This window comes from Ursus maritimus, unplaced genomic scaffold (genome assembly GCF_017311325.1).
Source record: "Ursus maritimus isolate PB19 unplaced genomic scaffold, ASM1731132v1 scaffold_9, whole genome shotgun sequence".
Taxonomy (NCBI): domain Eukaryota; kingdom Metazoa; phylum Chordata; class Mammalia; order Carnivora; family Ursidae; genus Ursus; species Ursus maritimus.
The window spans coordinates 37,068,422-37,089,570 of NW_024427107.1; the positions used below are offsets into that span (position 1 = coordinate 37,068,422).

Below are 21,149 nucleotides of genomic sequence, written 5' to 3' on the forward strand. Positions count from 1 at the left end.
AAGAAGCAGTTTGATTTTACTGGAGTATTTTACAGTAGAAATGAGGATAGCCAATGTGAGAATGGTATCTTTGGGTTTTGAGAGGTGATGATTTTCTAAACAGCATCTCAGAAACTAGTCTTTTTATCAAAAATCATAGAGCAAATATATTATCTCCTCTCATACACAGAGGGGAGTCATTTCTTGTTTAGGCAAAAATGTGATGTTTCTAGCTAACATCTGCTGAAAACATCTGCTCACAACATGCTGTGAAAGAAAAGACAAGAAAAGAAAGGGAAGGAGGGTGGGAGGGAGAGGGAGGGAGGAAAGGTGCAGAAAACTCTGGACAGAAGAGAACAATGCAAAAGAGAATAATGGAGAAGAATGAAAAAATAAAGTCATTAAATCATCAGGAGAAATTACTTAGATTTGCTAGTCAACTGAAACACTGTTAACTGTTAACTAATCTATATAGCAACCTAGATTGGCATTTGACTCTTGACATTTTTCCCCCTGATATCTCAATAAAGAACTGTATGAAGTCACCTGAATTCAGGTGGACTAGAGCCTTGCTACTCAAAGTGTAGTCCACAGACCAGCAATATCTTCTGAGAATTGTCTCTCTCCACATTGACTGAGAGTCAGCATTTCAACAAAAGTTCCAAGTGATTTGTATGCCTCTTAAAATTTGAAAAGTACTGACAGTTTATTCTTGTGCCTTGTCAAAGACTTCCTTACCTCAAGTCTGTCAGGTTACATGTTATATTAGCTTCTATAAAGTGTTTTTAGCCCACATAACGTTACTAGTTAAGTGTATTACTGTCTACAAGTAATATGTATGTACTATAGCAATACAAGAAATTCAGTTGAATTGTCCTCTATTCCCTTGTTCAGCAAATAAGTATCTATAGCATACTGAGAATATAGGTAATAAAATAGTCCAAACTACAATTATTATTTTGTGGAAATAAAATCTAATTGAGAGGTTATATCTTCACAGGAAAACACTAAAAAAAAATATGTGGCATAAATGTTCAAACCATTTTCTAACCTATAGATCCAGGACCCTGAAGAACCACAAAGGTATTTCATGGGGTCCTTTTACTAATTTACTTATCAATGAATATCATTATCTTCCCAATCAAGAAAAACTAGAAGTACAACTACTATCATGTGGGGTCTATGAAATTTTCCAGTGTTAATAGGGTTCATACTGGATAATTAGCATAAATTACACAAATTGTTAACAGAGTGGAATTATTATTGATCTGAATGGGTGGAATGTGAGTACCCTGGGTATTATAGAAAGTGAATTATACTGAGTGTCTGGAGGGCATTCTAGGTAGGAGGAAACAGTGTGTTTGAAGTTATGAACAAATGAAATGGTCAGAGAATGGGAAGCAAACTTCTACTAGAGGTGAAAGACGTAAAATACTGGGGCAGTAATAAGATTCAATTATGTAGATAAGGAGAGGTAAATTATATCAAAATCAATCTTATTTTTATTTACCCTGTATCTTACTCTCCTGGTCTTCAGAGATTGGTGGGACATTAGAAGCTCACAGCTCACAGCTGTGGTGTCCAACCCTGTGGAGGGATTTATGTTTCAGAAAAATAAAGTTTCCCTTTAACAGGAAGTGATGGTTTCTTTTTAGAGTTAGATTTCTTTTTTTTTTTAAAGATTTATTTATTTATTTATTTATTTATTTATTTATTTATTTATTTATCAGAGAGAGAGACAGCCAGCGAGAGAGGTAACACAAGCAGGGGGAGTGGGAGAGGAAGAAGCAGGCTCCCAGTGGAGAAGCCTGATGTGGGGCTTGGTCCCAGAACACCGGGATCATGCCCTGAGCTGAAGGCAGACGCTTAACGACTGCGCCACCCAGGCGCCCCTAGAGTTAGATTTCTCCTCTGCATTTTTTCCGGTGGCACTGCAATTTGGTTTTGTGCACTTAGAATCTTTCATAATGGTTCTTTAAATAAAAGTAAATACTTTTACAATAAAAGTAAAAAGTTTGGGAGTGAAGACAGCAAAATAGCAGCAATGTCCCTCCCCACCAACATCAATTTGAACAACTGTCTGCAGGTAGAAATACCTTCACAAGAACTAAGGACTCCTGGTGAAGGATTACAGCACTTGAGTGAAACACAGAATAAGAAAAAGATGCATTGTGGCAATTAGAAAAGATAGATTTACATTACCCCCATCACCCTTTCCACAAGCTCAAATTGACCAGCATGATGAGAGAGACCCTCCCCATGAGAAGAGAGTGAAGTGAGTTCTGACTTCACCATGGACCTAAGTCAGCTCACTCTGGCACCAAGCCCATTCCCATGGCTGTAAGTGACTCCCTGAGGGTTCCCAAGAACTAGGCTCTCAGCTTGCCTGGCACCTGCAAGATTTAGCATCCCCAGTGGCTCTTGCAACCCTAGATGGCTTCCATGGCACCAAGCTCCCAGAAGGTTCAGCAAACCCAGGCTCCTCATCCAACCTAGTACCAGCTGGTTACAGCAGCCCCAGGTGACTCCTGTGGTCCCAGGCACCTGGTCTAGTCAACTCAGGCACTGACCAGATCCAGTGGCCCCAAGTAGCTTCCATGGAACCAGGCTGCCAGATCAAACCATCACCTACTGCTTCCCACTGCCTCAGGTAGCTCTCATGGCACCAGGCTTCCACTAACCCAGGTTCCAAGTGTATCTCAGTGCTAAGCAGCTCCTGTTATCCTAGGTCCCAATTAGCCCATGTGAACCCAGACTCCAGGCCAGGATCCATGAACTTCAGCTGTCAGCCAGACCCAGTGCCAACTACCATGGACACAGGAATTCAACTAACATCAGCACCAGGCCAGCACCCACAGCACCAGACCCCAGGTTCACCCAGCATCAGGCTAGTCCTTATAGACCTAGGGTCCCAGCCCACCCAGTGACAGACCAACCCCAAAAGAACCACCTCCAAGTCAGTCTCCAAGGCCTCAGGCTATAGGCCTACTCCTGCAGCCCCAGGCTCCAGGCTTTCCCTAGTGCCAGGCCAGCCTTCATGAGGCCAGCCTCCATAACCCCAGCCTCCAAGCTAGCCCCTCTCAGTATCAGACCAGTTCCTGTGGAGTCACATACTGCACCCACCCCAATTGTCCTTAGTTCCTGATTAGCCCCTATGGACACAGGTTACAGGTCTGCCTATACAGACCCAGGTCCTAGGCCCATCACCACTGACCCAGCCACCAGGCTGGTCCCCATGTCTCCAAGCACCAGGCATGTCCACCTTCTCGTTGAGGCACAAGACTTGAGAGCTCAAGCAATCCAGCATCAAGCCTAACCATAGATACCCCCAGACCCACCCAGAGTCGTCTCTAGAAAAACAGATTGTTGAAGGGATTTGCCTGCTGAAGCCAATCTGTAAAGACTGAAAGAGGCGCACTTCCTTAAATGTGTAGGCACCAATGTAAGGGCACAAGGAACATGAAAAATTGAACTGTACCACCAAAGGAAATTAATAAAGCTCCAATAACTGACCATAAAGAAATGGAGATCTATGAACTGTCAAAGAATTCGGAATGATACTCTTACAACTACAAGAACACACAGACAACTAAACAAAATTAGGAAAACAATGCATGAGAAAAATAAGATCAACAAAGAAACGAAATTACCAAAAACAGAACTGAAAATCCTAGAGCCAAAGAATACAATGACTGAACTGAGTAATTCTAAAGAGATCTTCAACAACAGACATGGCCAAGCAGAAGAATCAATGAACTAAAAGGTAGGTCATTTGAAAGTATCTGGGCAGAGGAGCAAAAAGGAAAAAAAGAATGAAAAAAATGAACTGTACATGAATTATGCCATACCATTAAAAGAAGCAATCTATTCATTATTTGAGTCCCAGAAGAAGAGAAAGAGAAAGGAACAGAAGGTTTAGTGAAAGAAATAATGGCTGAAAACTTCCCAAACTTGGGGAGAGAGATGGACATCCAGATTTATGAGGCCCAAAGGTTTTCAAGTAGGTTGAAGCCAATAAGGGCTACACAGAGACCTATTATAACTGTCAAAAGTCACAGACAAACAGAACTATAAAGGAACAATTCAAGTTTGCCCCCATAAGACTGTAAGTGTATTTCTCAACAGAAACTTTGCAAGCCAGGAGAGGGTAGGAAGATATATTCAAAGTATTGAAAAAAAAAAAAAACTATCAACAAAATTCTATACCCAGAAAACTGTTCTTCAGAAATGAAAGAGAAAGCCTTTCCCAAACAAAAAAAGCTGAGGGGGTTCATCTCCACTACATTTGCTCACAAGAAATGCTAAGGGCACTCTTGAAGCTGAGATAAAAGGATGCAAATTAGCATTGTACAAACATACAAATGAGTAAAATTCACTGGTATAGGCACACTTGATTTTAATCCACTTCACTTTATTGTGCTTCACAGATAGCACATTTTTTTTTTCAAATTAAAGGTTTATGGCAACCCTATGTTGAGCAAGTCTATTGCAGCCATTTTTCCAACAGCATTTGCTCACTTTATGTCTCTGTGTCACATTTTGGGAATTCTCACAATGGTTAAAATTTTTTCATTATTATTCGTTATGGTGATCTGTGATCAGTGGTCTTTGATGTTACTATTGTAATTGTTTTAAGGCACCCTGAATTGCACCCATATAAGACAGTGAAGTTAAGAAATGGTACATGCGTTCTGACTGCTCCATCAACTGGCTGTTTCCCCATCTCTCTTCTGCTCCTCTAGCCTCCCTATTTCCTGAGACATGACAATATTGAAATTAGGCCACTTAATAACCCTGCAGTGACCTCTAGGTGTTGAGGTGAAAGGGAGAGTCACACGTTAGGTCAAAAGCTAGAAATGATTAAGCTTGGTGAGAAAAGCATATCAAAAGCCAAGATAGGTCAAAAGCTAGGCCTCTTGCACCCATTAGCCAAGTTGTGAATGCAAAGGAAAAGTTCTTGAAGGAAATTAAGAGTGCTACTCCAGTGAACACAGTAATGATAAGAAAGCAAAACTGTGTTACTGCCGATACGGAGACAGTTTGAGTGGTCTGGATAGAAGATCAAACCAGCCACATTTCCTTAAACCAAAGTGTAATCCAGAGGAAGGCCCTAACTCTCTTTAATTCTTTGAAGGCTGAGAGAGGTGAAGAAGCTGCAGAAGAAAAGTTTGAAGGTAGCAGAGGTTGGTTCATGAGGTTTAAGGAAAAAGACTGTCTCCGTAACATTCAAGTGCAAGGTGAAGCCGCAAGTGTTGATGTGGAAGCTTCAGCAAGTTCTCCAGAAGATCCAGCTAAGATAATTAACAAGGGTGGCTACACTAAACAACATATATTCAGTGGAGTTGGAACAGCCTTCTATTAGAAGAAGATGCCATCTTGGGTTTTCACAGCTAAGGGGATATAAGTCAATGCCTGGCTTCAAAGCTTCAGACCAACTCTCTTTTTAGGGGCTAATGCAACTGGTGACTCTAAGTTGAAACCAATGCTCATTGACAGTTATGAAAATCCTAGAGCCCTTAAGAATTATGCTAGATCTACTCTGCCTGTGCTCTATAAATGGATCCACAAAGCCTGGGTGACAGCACATCTGTCTACAGTATGGTTTACTTAACATTTTTTTTTTAAGATTTTATTTATTTATTTGACAGAGAGAGAGAGAGAGCCAGTAAAGAGGGAACACAAGCAGGGGGAGTGGGAGAGGAAGAAACAGGCTCCCTGTGGAGAAGCCTGATGTGGGGCTCGATTCCAGAACCAGAACACCGGGACCACGCCCTGAGCCGAAGGCAGACGCTTAATGACTGAGCCACCCAGGCGCCCCTGGTTTACTTAACATTTTAAGCCCACTGTTGAGTTCTACTGCTCAAAAAAAAAGGATTCCTTTCAAATATGGCTGCTCCCTGACAATGTACCTGATCATCCAGGAGCTCTGATGGAGATCTAAAAGATCATGTTGTTTTCATACCTGCTAATACAACAATCATTCTGTAGCCCATGGATCAAGGAGTAATTTCATCTTTCAAGTCCTGTTATTTAAGAAATACATTTTTAAGGCAAAGCTACCATAGTTAGCAATTCCTGTGATGGATCTGGGCAAAGTAAATTGAATACCTTCTGGAAAGGCGTCACCATTCTAGATGTTTAAGAACATTTGAAATTTATGGGAAGAGGTCCAAATACCAACATTAACAGGAGTGTGGAAGAAGTTGATTCCAACCCCCATGCATGACGTTGAGGGGTTCAAGGCTTCAGTGGAGGAAGTAACAGCAGATGTGATAGAAATAGCAAGAGAACTTGACTTATAACTGGAGCCTGAAGATGGGACTGAATTGCTGCAACCTTGTGATAAAACTTGAACGGATGAAGAGTTGCTTCTTATGGGTGAGCAAAGAAAGTGGTTCCTTTTTTTTATTGAAGTATAATTAATATAGATGTTATATTGGTTTCAGGTGTACAATATAATGATTGACCAATTCTACAAATTACGCAGTACTCATCATGATAAGTGTACCATTAGTCACCTATAAGAAAGTGGTTTCTTAAAATGGAATCTGCTCATGGGGAGGATCCTGTGAAGATTATAGAAATGACAACAAAGGATTTAGAATACTCCATAAACTTAGTTGATAAAACAGTGGCAGTGTTTTTGAGAGGAATGACTCCATATTGGAAAGAACTTCTACTGTGGGTAAAATGTTATAGCTACAGAGAAATGGTTTATGAAAAGAAGAGTCAGTAAACAGCATTGTTGTCTTAAGAAATTGCCAGAGCCACCCCAACCTTCAGCAACCAGCAAACTGATGAGTCAGCAGTCATTAACATGAAGGCAAAATCCTCCACCAGCAAAAAGATTACGACTTGCTGAAAATTCTGATGATGGTTAGCAGTTTTTAGTAATAAATTATTTTTAATTAAGGTATATATATAATTTTTAGACATGCTATTGCAGACTTAATAGACTACAGTATAGCGTAAACATAACTTTTGTGTATGCTGGGAAACCAAAACTTCATTGCTTTATTGCAGTGGTCAGGAACTGAACCCATAATGTCTCCAAGGTGTGCCTGTAAATCCACAACAATGTGTGAAGGTTCTCTTTTCCTACATCTTTCCTAACACTTGTTATTTCTTACCTTTTTTGATAGTAGCTATTCTAAGTGGTGTGAAGCGATATTTCACTGTGGCTTTGATTTGCATTTTCCTGATCATTAGTGATGCTGAGCACCATTCCATGTACCTGTTGGTCATCTATGTGTCTTCTTTGGAAAAATGTCTATGCAGATCCTCTGCTCATTTTTTAATCAAATTGGTTTTTTGCTATTGAGTTTTAGGAGTTCTTTTTGTATTTTGGATATTAGCCCCTTACCAGATATGTGGTTTACATATATTTTTCCCATTCCATAGGTTGTCCTCATTCTAGTTATCATTTCTTTTGCTGTTGAGAAGTTATTTTATTTGTTGTAGTCACACTTGTTTATTTTTGATATTGTTACTTTGCTTTTATTGTCAAATCTAAAAAATTATCACCAAGAACAATGTTCATAGCTTACCTCCTGTGTTTTCTTCTAGGAGTGTACAAACTTCTACAGATACTCTCAAGTTGGAGCAAAGCAGAAAGAGAGTGCAAAAATGGTACTCACTGGCCTCTGTACCCAGAAAGCACCTCAGTAGGCCTCTAGATGTATATTAAATTAGATGCCTACTTCCCAGCTCAGTGCTTTAAGATAAGCAAATAGGCCTTTTCACAGAACGTTTGGGCAGTTTTTGATTGCTTGCTTCTGTGTTGGGCCCTGAGATGGGCAAGTCCTTGGGGACTTTTAAGAACTGTTTCTCAGTTTGCTATAGCCTTGTGGGGCTTGTGGACACAAGTCCCTTTGGTTTGCAAAGCTAGATATTTGGGGGTTTGTCTCTCAGCTGCAGGTCTTAAAAGTGCCAGATGTAAGGTTTCAGCCCTTTACTCTTTAGGGAGAATTTGATGTTGTGAGTTCCCTCCCAATTGTGGGTTGATGCTCTGGAGATGGGGTTTATAGCAATTGTGTCTCAACTATAGGCTTCCAGTTATGGAATGAATAAGTCACGGGGATAAAAGTTACAACATAGGGAATATAGTCAATGGCATTATAGTAGTGTTATATGGTGACAGATGGTAGCTACACTTGTGGTGAGCATAGCATAGCTACGTAATAACATATAAACTTGTCAAATCACTATGTTGTACACCTGAAACTAATATAACATTGTGTGTCAACTATACTTCAATTAAAAAAAAAGAAACAAAGATTGTATCTCAGCTTCTCCTATCCACTTTGATGAGGGTTTTTTCCTCATTCACCCTATATGTAGGTGTCAATCAGCTAGTTTGGGGATTTTTTTCATAAGAAAGTGGCCCACGTGTAGCTGTAAATTCAGTGTTTGTTGAGGGGGATGAATTCAGGATCCTTCTACATCATTATCTTGAACCAGAACTCCAGTTTTTCATTTTTTATACTTGTTTTATTTAAAAATTTTAATTTCTATACTTAATTTTGCCAGAGGGCAGGCTCCAAAAGACTCCAAGAAAGGTAACTAAATCTTCAGTAAAAAAAAAAAAACAGTCTTTCTAGCTTAGAAATCCAGAAGATAGAATTTGGTGTGACCATGTAACTGGAAAATGAGGAAGGATATTCAGAAAAGAGGAGACATACAGGAAGGAATTTCAAATTTTGTGTCTAAAATTAGTCCAAAATTATGGCTGATTCCCTGAACTATGTATGCACAATTGGAATTCACTTGTTGCCTATGCAGGAATTACAAAGTTTGCAGATTTAGTTCAGAATTTGGTTGCAGAATTTAGTTCAAATTAACTGCCTGTTGAAACAACAAAATGAATACTTTTTAGAGGAATAAAAGACAATCCAGAGTCTTTTCAATTCACAATGTCTAGGATACTATCTATAATTCTTAGACATATAAAGAAAGAGGCAAGTGTGATCATACACAAGAGAGAATACTTTCAATGGATTCTGACCTAGGTTGACCCATATACTGAGATTGGCAGACAAGGATTTTAAAGCAGTTGCTTTAACTATGCCAAAGAACATTAAGGAAAATATGTGTATAATAGATAAACATGTTTAAAATGTAAGCAAAGAAACAGAATCTACTGAAAAAGAACCAAATGGAAATTCTAGAACTAAAAAGTACATTATATAATATGAAAAAATTACTGGCTGGCCTTAATAGCTGATTACAGAAGAAAGGGTCCATAAACTAGTAGAAATTTATCCAAACAGAAGAACAAAGAGAAAAAGATTGAAAAAAATTGAACCAACACATGTGAGACAATAAGACTTCTAGTATTAAAGGAGAGAGACACTGGAGCATAAAAATTATTCAACAAAATAATTTCCAAGTTAGTTCTGCTTCTGTTTAAGATGTAGAAAGTCACAAAAGAATATGGCTCCTACCCAAATAATGAGTAAAACTAGATGGTCTACAAAAGCACAACTTTTCTTGCTTGTCGACAACTATTACACTCTAGCCCTGGACTGTTAATGTTATTGCAAACTCAATATAACCAAAATTCCCTGGGGTATACAGAAGTAACATTTGTGAAAGAAGCAAAATCAACATCACTTCTGTAAAAAAGATCTTTGCCATAGAAACTCTGACATTCAGGGCACCTGGGTGGCTCAGTCGTTAAGCGTCTGCCTTTGGCTCAGGTCATGAGTGGGATCGAGGCCCGCATCCGGCTCCCTGCTCCGCTGGGAGCCTGCCTCTTCCTCTCCCACTCCCTCTGCTTGTGTCCTCTCTCTCGCTGGCTGTCTCTCTGTCAAATAAATAAAATCTTAAAAAAAAAAAAAAAAAGAAAAAAGAAAAGAAACTCTGACACTAGAATTTTATCAGCCACAGAAATTATCTATGGGGGCTAATTGTTCTCGCATCAGTATGGTTATAAGGCAGCAGATTAACTTTTTTTTTTTTTTTTAACAACTTAATCACCTTTGTTCTGCCCTTCAGATGGTGGGAAGTTGGGCACATCTTTACTATACAGTACACCACAAAAATTAAAGAACTCTTTTGGGTGCAGCTGGAATAACAATGTCTAATATTTTTTGAGTAATTACAATATACCATTTTAATTTTAGTTGTTATTATACTTAATCCTTCTAATCTGTTAGGTAGTTACTGTTTTCATCCCCACTTCACCCATGAGGAAACAGCCCCTGAGAGGGTGAATGGGGATATTTCCCAAAGTCGCAGAGCTTGTAAGGTGCTGCTAAAATTAGGACCTGGGCAGTTTTTCTCCGGAACCCAGATTGTTAAATAATTGCTATGCTATGCTCGTTTCCATCTAGGACAGAAAGTGTTCTGGTCAAAAGCAACAGCTTATTGTATAGAAGTTTAGAAGCTAAAAAAAGTTAGGTAAGAGGTAGGGAAAAGGTACTGGTTTTAATAATCATCAATGACCCAGCATACTTTAATGGCTTCTATATGCTCATCTATCTCCTTTACAACTTTGATTTTAAAAGACACTGTAAACACATTTAGCTGTTCTGAACATCTGTCTCTGGTAATACTTTGCTATTCCTTTTCACTGATCATATCAAGTGTTAAAATATTAGGGTCATTCTTCATAATAGTTTCTTGTAAAAATACAATTATGATACTATTATGGTCTTCATCAAGAAAAATGTTGCAAACCTAAAAGTTTCAGAAAACTAGTATAGCTATTATCACTGTCATTTCAGTTTTAAAAATCATCATTCCATTCAGGTAAATATTGTTCTGCCTCTTCATTCTTTGATGTCTTTTTAACAGAAATTAAACTGTGACATGGAAGAAATAAAAATTAAAAATGGAGACCTTAACCTTGCTATAAGGGACAAACAAACCAAAGAATTAGGTGAAGATGAAACTCTTTAGCTTCATTTAGTCTTTATCTACTTTTCTCTGTGGGGCTCATCAGATCTTCTGCCAAAATGGACTCTGCCCATATCTACTACTGGGATCTCTTCTTATACTGCAATGGTACTCCAGTTCACTGAGCAGATGGCTGTGTTGTTCAGCCACCTTAGCACTGGTTTCTGGAAAGTACTTGTGTGCACGTCTGCCCAACTTCTGGACTTGTATAAAATAAGACTGATTCAGTAGGTAGAGAAGATCCAGCCACTCACTCACCTTGGAGATATGCAAGAGTTCCATTTAATTGGAATTGAAATTAAAGAATTAAAAGGATTAGGAAAAGGTCAAACATCAGCAGAAGGAAATTAAGATCATCATTCTGTATGACATCTTTGAGCATCTCAGTCCAAAGAAGAGGCTTTCTAGTTACCAACATAGTACATACAAGTGGAAAAAAATAATTGGTAATCTGGTATAACAAAGATATACTTAAATGCAAGTAGAGGGGATACTAAAAATTCTTTCATTAGATCATTAAACTGTTTTGTATTTGCCTTTGAAAATAGATATTTTTAACTCTCAGTTTCTCAGGAACTAGCACTGTGTAGATTCAGTAATTTGGTGTCTCTAACATTTCTTTGGGTGATTTAATTGTATAGGCATGGAAGGAATCTCTTCAGCAGCAAATATAAAGATCCAAAAAAGAACAGGGGAAATCTTGGTGAAAGAGTTGGGGGTTTTCAGGATTATGTTTTTAAGTGCAAGACAGAATTAATTTTATATATTTTCTGTCTTCTAATGGTGGAATGAGAAAACATTCTGTCAGGAGGGTAGCGTAGTCATATGAATATATACTATAAAGAATATATTAAATAAAAATATATTCACATTTTTAAGTTATATACTCATATTCATGTATATACTTATTTATATTTCTGGAGCTAAGAAATTCTGAATTTTTTTTAAGTACTTTTATTTTTTTTGAAGGTGTATTTATATAGTTCAGTATTCAACAGTTACAAAAAGTAAAAACATCTCCCTTCATCCTGTGTCCCAGATACCACATCCTGTCTTCAGATGTAACATGTTACTGGGTGTGCATGCAGAGCTCTTCTGTGCATGTTGCAGTAGATATATAAACCTAAATATTTTCCCTTTTTACCCAATGGTAGCATACTACATGCAATATTCTCTGTCTTCATGGGTTTTCTTAACATATTAATATATGTTTGTGTATATTTTTTTATTGCATAAAGAGCTTCATTACTCTTTTATACGATGGCATGTGAGTGAATCTTGATTTACTGTGTCCCTCATTCAGCTTATGCCAGTGTGGCCATGAGGGAATGTGGACCCAGAGTAGTCAAATCTTACAATTCTCTAGGAGAAGCCAATGGTTAAAATTTTTATGCTTAATTTTCCACATGTTAAATACAGGTACTAATTTTTTTTTTAAGATTTTATTTATTTATTTGATAGAGATAGAGACAGCCAGCGAGAGAGGGAACACAAGCAGGGGAAGTGGGAGAGGAAGAAGCAGGCTCATAGCAGAGGAACCTGATGTAGGGCTCGATCCCACAACGCCGGGATCATGCCCTGAGCCGAAGGCAGACGCTTAACCACTGTGCCACCCAGGTGCCCCAAGGTACTAATTTTAATTTTTTTTCTAGAAACCTGTGCAAGCCACATAAATAATGTCTGCAAATCAGATCTGACCAGTGGGCTACTGTCTACTTTAAAAATTTTTCTGCCTTGTTAAATTTGAACAGTCAATGGATGAAGAAGCGTATGTGTAATATCCACTCTACATGAATGTGGACAGAGTTTCCTAATGATTGTCTTTCCTAAAAATATTTTAAAATTTGTTATCTTGTCATTGAACCTAAACATTCTGTTTTAAGACTAAAGCAGTTACAAAATTGGGCCAGCAAGCAAGACAAAAACAGACTTTTGCCTCTTTCTATAAGATGACACCGTAGCAACATATGTAGTGAAAGTTAAGTTTTTCTTACTTTTCCAATTAATTTTAATTTTATATATTAGCCTTATTTTTATGAAAGCTATACATAAATGTTATCTTTATTAAAGACTAAAATAATTCTATGAGACTTATAATTTTAAAAAGGTTGTTTTCTGTCCCATCCCTACAGATATTCAGGTGTTATTTCTAGGAGGCAATCACTTTCAATTCCTTTAGCTATTTTTTTAAGCTGTTTTCTCCCCCTCATATTTGCCTTCATTTCTCAACAAAACAAAACAAACTTTATACCAATATTTGTTTTTCTAAATTTTAGATACTATCTATTGACCTTGTACTTTGAAAGATCATTTTCCCCATTTCCCGTTTCCCCATTTTTTCCAACTTCTCAAGCATAGTTTTTGGTAAGATTACAATTTGATATTTACTATATAAGCACTGATCCAACTATGTAGTATACTACAAATACTTATCCTTTCTTACATTGCTTTTTATTTTCTCATGAGGTCATTATCCTTTTTCTCAGTTGCTTACTTTCTATGTATCTATCACTAATTTTACCCCAACTCTCCACGTCTCCAAACAGTCAAGCCTTCCATTGCTATGAGTTTTTTTCTGCTTCTTCCCTGTCTCTCTTGCTCTCTCTCTGACTTAGACATCCTCTCTGGAGCCCTCACCTCTGCTCCTGATGAACTAGTTGTTCTCTGGCTTGTGGTACAGCTGTCTCATCATGGGCTCTTCCTTCCCCTTTAGCTTGGGAATTTCCTTATGTGCTCAGCTCTGTTGAGTCCCTTATGTCCTGGATGTCCTGTCTTTCTCTCTTTGTTTAGTCTCATGATTGGGTGCAATGCATTCGTCAGTGGCTTCCCAAGAAAGGGCATGTGGAAAGTGAAAATTTTTGATAAACTGTTTATTAGGATTCTCTAGAGAAACAGAACCAATAGAAGCATGTATATATAAAAAGAGATTTATTTTAAGAAATTGGTTCATGTGATTATGGAGGCTGGCAAGTCCAAGTTCTGTGAGCTGGCAGAATAGAGACCCACAGAAGAGCTAATGCTGCCGTTAAAAGTCCAAGGTTTGTCAGACTGGAGACCCAGGAAGGACCCAACGTTGTAGTTCAAGTCTAAAAGGCAGTCATCTGCTACAGAATTCCCTCTTGCCCAAGGGAGGTCAGTCTTTTGTTCTATTCAGATCATCAGTTGGTCGGATGAGACCCACCCACATTACGCAAAGCTACCTGCTTTACTCAGAGTACACTGATTTAAATTTTAATCTCAGCCAAAAGCACCCTCACAGAAACATCTAGAATAATGCCGACCACATATCTAGGCACTGTGGCCCAACCAAGTTGACATACAGAATTAGCCATCACACATACCTAAAATTTGTTTTTTATTCTATCTGTACGTTGTTTAATAACTAAGCACAGAATTCTAAGCTGCAAGTTCTTTTTCCGCAGAATATTGGAGACACTGCCATGATGCCTTTGGCTTGCAGTGTTCCTCTTGAGAAGTCTAATGCCATTTTGATTCTTTTTTTTTTTTTTTTTAATTTAAACATTGTAAGCCTTTGGTGTCTTCTCTTTCCCCCACTGTTCTCTTTTCTCTCATTATTTCACCATGTTAGGCCTTCATCTGGACCTCCATCACTCTCTGTGCTGGGCATCATTGGGCCCTTTCAAATCTGAATGCTTAGGTTCTTCATTTTTGAGCAATTTTCTTCAAATGAATTTTTCCTATTCTTCCCATCCTGGGTGTATTTTTGTTTGGTGTGTGTGTGTGTGTGTGTGTGTGTGTGTGTGTGTTTTTGTGTTTTTTTTGGTGTGTTGGGGGAAATTCTTACACTTTGGATGTTGAATCTCTTGAACTAATCTTTTTGTTGTTGTTGTTGTTACTTTTTTCTCCTATAATCCATTTTTTTTATTACTGGTTTTTGGGAACTTTCTCTACTTTATCTTTGATCTCTTTATCAGACATCCCCTTTCTGTATCGTATTTTTAATTTCTAGAATCTCTTTATTGAGCCTAAAGTAATACTCCTTTTTTATTGCATACTGTTTCATGGATTCACTACCTTATCTTTCTAAAGATACTAATTATAGCAGTGGAGTTTTTTATGTTTTTTTAATTTTTTTAAGTAAAATAGCTATTCAGCCTCTTATCATGCCAAAATGTTTTGTGCATGTACCATTATAATTAGCACACCCTCTGTAACAGGCAAAATTGTACATTAAATTATATTTCATGTTATCTGATTATATTAAAATATAAAGTGAAAATGATTTATCAATTCCTTTTAACATTAATAGTAAATAACTCAGCAGTAGATATGAGGCACAAAATCTTAGTAAAATATGACTCAGGAAGAGCTATAATGTAATTCTCACTTAACTTGTCATAATTTATTCTGAATTATACAAAGACAAATATTTTAAATATTATATTTACTAAGACTCTCGCAATAGCTTTATGTAACAAGACACAGCCTACCAGGCCTGCCACTCAACTTGTTTATGGTAAGTATCGGCTTCGATATGAAGCTGTTTAAAAAAGAAATCAAAAGTCTGCTTTTTTTTTTTTTACATGCTAAGTATCTTAGCAAGTATGCCGTTAGACATAGTAAGGAATTTAAGATAGCAAGAATAAGGAGTTAATTAAACCCAAACATTGCAGCCTAAACGAAATTCATACAAAAATAAAATAACTATCACTGGTTACATAAAATCTTCCTGACTGGCTAAAACTTAACAGTATAAAACATGCATTTTAGAATCTTTAGCTAACAAGTTCAAAAAGTACCAGTGTCTATTTGAAATGATTCCTCTTCAAAGCCATCATGTGGTCAAAATTAATTGAAATGTTATAACATATTCTAATGCTAAAAACCATTCAGTATTGTTGAAGTGGAGGTGAATCTCAGCTTCTGGGGCTCTGTCATGCTGCAAAGGGCTGTTTCTCTGGTTCACTGAAAGCAGCAAATAACAGTCCAAGAATATCAAAGGACAAGACCGCTATACCCAGCTCTGACCTCCCCTGAAGCATGGTTACTGTGTCCACAAAAATAGGATGTGTGAGGATAGAAAACATGCTATTCTGCTCGCGAAAGAGATGGCAAGCCATCCCCCACCCTAAAAGTTCCCTCCCCAGGTAAATGAAAGTAGATAAGGGGAAAAAATTAAAATACACTTATCTACAGAGTAAGGATTCTGAAATATCAGTGTAATCCCTATTTCAAAAATGTTAACTAGAGTCATCTGGTCATTTTTAATTACATCTTAATGATGTATCCAGATTCTATTTTTGTTGATTTATCATTAGATATTTCTAGTCAAAAGTATTAACTCTATCCCCTGTATCTTAACCACTAGCACAACTGCAATGTATTATCTGCCAGAGTTGTTAAGCACCAGAAGAGATATTGGCAACAGTTATGGCCCTTTCACACAGCGGCATCCGAGTGGCTACTGAATAGTCCAGGAGTAATTCTAAAAACAAGGAAGTGCATGCATTTTAGTAATTACATCATAATTTTCACAGTTGAAATTTCCTTAGACATTGCACTTTCTATATAAGGGAATCCTGATTTTTCTTACTGCTACCACGAGTCTGGACTTGAACTTAGAAACTTTATTTTTCTTCTTCTTATTGTGTTTCTTATACTTCTTTGCCTTTTTTGTTTTTTTCTGTTACTTTTTCACATTCATCACTGCTTTTCTTCTTTTTTGCTTATAACTTCTTCATATAATCTGATTCTAATAGGGACTCATATGATAAAGGTTTATCTTCAAGATACATCTTTCCTTTTCTGCTGAATCCGTGCATGTCCTTTTCTTTATCAGTTGCATCCTTTGACTTCTTTTTCTTTTTTAAACTATCCTGACTGTGTGATTCGGTTTCTGACATGGAAGTTTCAGAAGCTTTATGTGAACAGTCCTTTTCCTTTTCATTGTTTTTTATCCTCATCTTCAGAATCTGAAGAATTGTCAGAAGAATCAGAGCGTGATGAAGATACCTAACCAATCTCTTCTTTTCTCTTTTCTTTCTTTTTTTTGGATGTGTTCTCACTTCCCCTTAATAATTTCTCCCTGTGTTTTTCTGGTTCTTTCTTCCAGTTCTCATTTATTTTTTCTTCAAATTCAGCCAGTGCTTTGGAGCCTTTTTCTTTTCTTGTTGTTCTTTCACTTCTTCCCTGGTAGGCCTTAGTCGATTCAGATAATCTGTGATCGTTGGCCCTAAACACTGGTTTGGACCCCTTGATCTGGGCGTTGCTCTTGGGTTCATAGAGGCCACTGGATTGTTCTGTTTCCCCATGGTGTGGGACAGAGCAAACAGTCAGACACCGAGGGAGATCAGGCCAGAGAGCTTTTTGGCTTTTTTAGACTTTTTTTTTTTTTTTTTTGGTCTGTTTTCTAAATTTTTTCTTTTTAAACCTGATCACTTTGGCATTTCATGCTTGTGGGGCTTTCCTCTAGTATCTGCTGACATTTGGCTACTGATCATATTTATGAGTGAGGCACTACACAGCCGATGGGGTATCTGGGTGGGTGCTTAATGTCTAGTTGGCTTCTATGAAGGGTGAGTGGCTGAGCCGTTTCAGGGGGAAGAACTTCATTATCTGTAGAACTTTGGCCTAAGGGAAGAACCCTCCATTCTCCTGTTTGGGAGATATAAGCCTGGAGAATAGTATTCTAGGACCCAAATAGGGAAAAGGAGAGAGGAGTTTTATAATTCAGAAGGAGGCTTTTCACTCCATCCTCCAGTTTATATTACAGCACTCCCCACATCTATGTCTTGTGTCCCTGCGTTCAGAACCTCCTTGGTTCAACCTCTTCACAAAGAAGAAAGCTCCCAGCTTCTCCTAAATGGAAGGAAGGTGGTGTCGTTACCCTGCAGTCAGCATGCTGCAAAGGGTAGGGGGAGATCTGGGAACCCAGTGAGTTCTTAATCACATTTCTACTACTTCTCCAGCCTCAGCTGCATCGGCATCGCCCCCTTCTCAGTGTTACCAATAGCGTAACTTCTCAAGCTTCCCTGCAGTTACATCCTTGATTCAGCTTGAATCCTGGCTTCTCCCAACACAAGCTTAGGTTTCAACTTTGGACTGCCGTATCAGTTATCACTGTCTCTTGGCTTTCTGGCTTCTAATTTTTTTAGTAAGGTACTTGTTTGCTGGTGGATATATCTCTTCCTATCCTAAGGAAATCCTTTCATTATAATGTGAGTGCTTTTTTGAAGGGAGGCTGTTCAGTCACTTATTGAATAGTTTTACCATCTCTTATAGTTCTGTTAAGTGGTTGAAAAAACTCCACATGCAGGACCCACGGAGAAGAAGCTGAGAATGGCAGGGCCGGAACTAGGATGCCCTGGCTAACTTATGCCTATGGGGATTGGCCCTTTTGACCAAGCAAGCCTCTAGTTGAGGATGTTGGGAGTTGAGAAGCAGAAGTCAAGCATAACTGGCAAGAAAAGCAATTGCCATGCCCTGGTTGGGCGAGGGGAGGAAAGACAGATTCAGCTTTGCCTAGCGCTATTTTCCAATATTCAGGAAAACTGACTTAATCAATGGCACAAGACAGGAAGGCCTGTGAGCCATGACAGGTCTCATAGATATCAAGATACAGATGTTTCAAGCAAGCCCCCCAGGTTAGAACAGACTCTCAGCCAGCAACTGGCTGAACTGTAAAACAAAATCTAGCTTCTCAGAGAAAGGATAGCCAAGGGGTGGGTAAGTGTTCAGAATCCATAGAGCTGCCTGAACCTGCTTAACCAGCCTGAGTTCTCTGCTTGCCGGGGGGAGGGGTAGCTACAAAGATTTTAACCGCATTTACTGTGTGGTTTATGATTTTACTCCACTTCTGGGTAATGTGTGTTGGTATCACCCTTAAGGGTTTGTGAAAACAAAAACAATGATGACACCTTCTTTTTTGGTGCTTGTTTCCCAAATGCAAAAGAACCTTATTGCAGTCTGGGGTCCGTTGCTGCTAGCTGCTGAGCCTGCTTCATTGCTCTGAGAGAGACAAGGGCTCAGTCCATACACGCAGCTGCCTGGGCCAGTCCTGTAGAATCTGGGGTGGGGTCCAGTCAAGAGCAGTGTGGATCTCAGTGGGCTTAATTATGTCCAGGCAAGTACACTTTGTTTCAAATGAGGGTGCTGCTCAGTCTAGTTCATTCAGTCCCAAACTGGCATTCAGATATACGTCTATGCTGCTTCCTCATGAAAACACTGCTATCATAAGCCTTCATCACAGACCAGGGGCTGTTTCTGGTTGCTTTGATGCCATGGAAAATGTCAGAGCAGAGAAATAAATCAGCATGGGTGTGATGATTCATTAGAAGGTGGGTATGGAGAGGAGTTTGTGGGAATTGGGGGTTTAGGCCAAGCTGACCTAGAGGAAGGTGATAAAATACCTCACATGGTTCTCTCACCCTCTCTTATCTTTCTGTCTAGGGCAGTCAGGACTAATTCCCTTCTCTATTCAGTGTCCCTTATTTTACGATCTTATTTTAAATCTCCACACTTTGGTGACGTGACTTTTTTTAAATAGAGACACGGATGTTCTTTATTTCTCTGAATAAAAGGAATGAGACTGCATTGATATTAACAGAAAAAAATTTTTAGGAAAATTGTATATATCCCTTAACCTAAAGGTAAAACAAAATAATTATAATTTTAAGCCATCACATATTTTGAGCAAAAGAAAAATGTTTTCTGATAAACTACAATTGCAATGTTCTTATAGAAAGAGGATTTAGTAATGGCTGGAGGGGATCATCTCTTATCTGTGTAAAACAATATTTTTTAAAGAAAATAATAATATGAAAAACACTTGCTATTGAAAAATTGGGTATACATGTATATTACAAAACATACATAGAGTGTCAGCTACTGTGTTTTCAAAACTGTCTTTCTGGTAATAAAGTTTCCATGAGGGTATAAACATGAACAATCCTAAAAGTCAAATCTTAAATTGTATAGATTATTTTCATTATGATAAATCTACCTAAGAGTTTTCATAGGTAATATGTAGATGACTTACAACTAATGTATAAGACAAAGCATCAAAATAAGATTATACAACTAGCAACAGGTAAAAGTTATATTGAAATATTTGTATTATAGCACCAGATTTTTAAATTTCTTTAAAAAATAGTTTGCCACAATTTATCAGAGACTTATCCATGAGAAAGTGAAGGGCATTTGGCTCAGTACATTTTTAAAACTGATTTTGTTTAGCTGCTGACTGTATCAGTCTGGTCAGAAGGACCAGAGCCTCTACCCCACCCACACCAAACCAAGATGGACCATATTGCTTTTAAGGACTCTGGGGAAACAGCATTGAATGCAACCAGCTAGAGTTACAGAGTCTTGAAATGTCTTGGCAACCAGCCAAATGTTCATCAGTTCAGTGAAACATCCTAATTAATAGGTGTGAATTAAATGTTTATTTTGGTCAAACAACCAGTTAGTAGCACTGATGTCAACTTTTTGGCACTATGTTGAATAAGTCACTACTTTCCCCTCTCCATAAAAATATACAGGTAATTCAGTGATTGGTACAATATAATAAGAAAGTGCATTGTTCCCAGTTTTTAGATAAAATCTGAAGGTTAATAGTTAAACATTTCCAGTGACTATTCTATAAAGTTTGTACACACTTTTCTGTCATAGGAGACAGAATATAGATCTCAAACTAAACTTTTCTTGACAACTGAGTGTTGCCATTATGACTGTATTTGTTAGAAAGCTATGTCTATAATTCTACACGTAGAAGCTACAAAGTAGAATATAGGCCCATAACTTACCAAAGGGCACCACAGACCTCAAGTAATGCTTTCTTAAATTTGACTTATGTACATCTGTACTTTAATAATTACGTATTTCTAAGATATTTGGGAAAGAACAGAATAGTGTGTTCATATAGTACTTTTTTCTTCTTAAAATAATAGTTATTTTTTAAAGCATAATCACAGAACATACTGGGATCAAATATGCAAAGATACTATGGAGAATCATTTTAGAGGGTGGTAATTATTACATTATTTTTTGTAATTCTTTTTTTTTTTAAAGATTTTATTTATTTATTTATTCAACAGAGATAGAGACAGCCAGCGAGAGAGGGAACACAAGCAGGGGGAGTGGGAGAGGAAGAAGCAGGCTCCTAGCGGAGGAGCCTGATGTGGGGCTCGATCCCGTAACGCCGGGATCACGCCCTGAGCCGAAGGCAGACGCTTAACCGCTGTGCCACCCAGGCGCCCCTATTTTTTGTAATTCTTAACTAGAAATTCCCCTTAATTCTTAACTGTAATTTC

At 38.0% G+C, this 21,149-nt stretch overlaps 1 pseudogene; it reads right to left on the minus strand.

The window, feature by feature from the left end:
- Window positions 1-15,391: 15,391 nt before the first annotated feature.
- On the minus strand, window positions 15,392-19,469 carry LOC103661417 (annotated as a pseudogene).
- Between the last annotated feature and the right edge of the window lie 1,680 nt (window positions 19,470-21,149).